Source organism: Schistocerca nitens, chromosome 12 (genome assembly GCF_023898315.1).
Source record: "Schistocerca nitens isolate TAMUIC-IGC-003100 chromosome 12, iqSchNite1.1, whole genome shotgun sequence".
NCBI classification, from domain to species: domain Eukaryota; kingdom Metazoa; phylum Arthropoda; class Insecta; order Orthoptera; family Acrididae; genus Schistocerca; species Schistocerca nitens.
In genome coordinates, this window is record NC_064625.1 from 118,884,067 (window position 1) to 118,885,602 (window position 1,536).

The following is a 1,536-nucleotide window of genomic DNA, read 5'->3' on the forward strand; positions in this document are numbered from 1 at the left end:
GTTGCCCTCTGTGGTTGCCGTACGCGTTCGCCCTACCTTTCCAGCACGTTCATCCGTCACGTTCCCAGTCCGTTGAAATTTTGCAAACAGATCCTTTATTGTATCGCTTTTCGGTCCTTTGGTTACATTAAACCTCCGTTGAAAACTTCGTCTTGTTGCAACAACACTGTGTTCTAGGCGGTGGAATTCCAACACCAGAAAAATCCTCTGTTCTAAGGAATAAACCATGTTGTCTACAGCACACTTGCACGTTGTGAACAGCACATGCTTACAGCAGAAAGACGACGTACAGAATGGTGCACCCACAGACTGCGTTGTCTTCTATATCTTTCACATCACTTGCAGCGCCATCTGTTGTTGAAAATTGTAACTACTGTAATTTCGAAAGTTTATCTGTCTGAAAATGTATTGTTGTCCCAAGCATATTGCAACAAACGGTGTATTTTTATCGCTGCTCGTTTAGTTTTTATTGCCGTTTCAAATATACCGGTAATTTTTGAAACACCCTGTAGCTAACATATGTACATATTCCAGGCCACTGATGAGGCCTTGCAGAAAATAAAGGCGAAACGCGTATGGCACTAAAATTGTGTTTTATTCAGTTACTGTCAGACGGTCCATAAGTAAAAATTATCAATATACCTTAATATTACACGCAACTGAGGAAGACAGGACTACAAAAATTGTGGACACTTGTTGACGCAGTTCTGACATCGCTGGCGCGTAGGCACTGTTCACAGGAGACAGTAGTCTCTTCACTCCAGGGGCTGCGTCACGGCGGAGTAGGCAGCACGACGACGTTACCCCGACAGGAACTTGCTGGAAGTGGGCGGAGCCGACCTCGGACAGAACTGCCCTCTTGGCCTCTGGCAGCGCTATTTCAGGGCAGAGGCGCGGCGGTGGCGCCTCGGGACTACGGGAGGCACGGCTTCTGCCCGGCATTTCATTGGCGCCCCCTGATACCACTTTGCTGTGCAGTATCTCTGCAGTGGGCGATACTTCTTGCGCAAGGAGAACCTGCGAAGCATCTTCGGCACTACTCAAGCAGTGTTAGAGTTCTATGATTTTAGACATTATATTTACAACTAGGCCAACGGCCTTGCCGCAGTGGTAACACTGGTTCCCGTCAGATCACCGAAGTTAAGCGCTTTCGGGCTGGGCTAGCACTTGGATGGGTGACCATCCTGTCTGCCGAGCGCTGTTGGCAAGCGGGCTGCACTCAGCTCTTGTGAGGCAAACTGAGGAGCTACTTGATTGAGAAGTAGCGGCTCCGGTCTTGTAAAGACATGCGGCCGGGAGAGCGGTGTGCTGACCACATGACCCTCCATATCCGCATCCAGTGACGCCTGTGGGTTGAGGATGACACGATGTCCGGTTGGTACCGTTGGGCCTGTTCGGACGGAGCTTAGTTTAGTTTTTAGATTTACAACTCGGGTGATGTTGCATTCACCTAATCGAATGATTTCGGTTGACTTGTGTCCGGTCAGCTGAGCACGTGCAGGGTGCCGCGTCAGCTGTCTCGGTGTCATACCGGCA

At 49.6% G+C, this 1,536-nt stretch overlaps 1 pseudogene; it reads left to right on the forward strand.

The window, feature by feature from the left end:
- The first annotated feature begins 1,089 nt into the window (after positions 1 to 1,089).
- Positions 1,090 to 1,207, forward strand: LOC126215445 (5S ribosomal RNA; annotated as a pseudogene).
- The last annotated feature ends 329 nt before the right edge of the window (positions 1,208 to 1,536 follow it).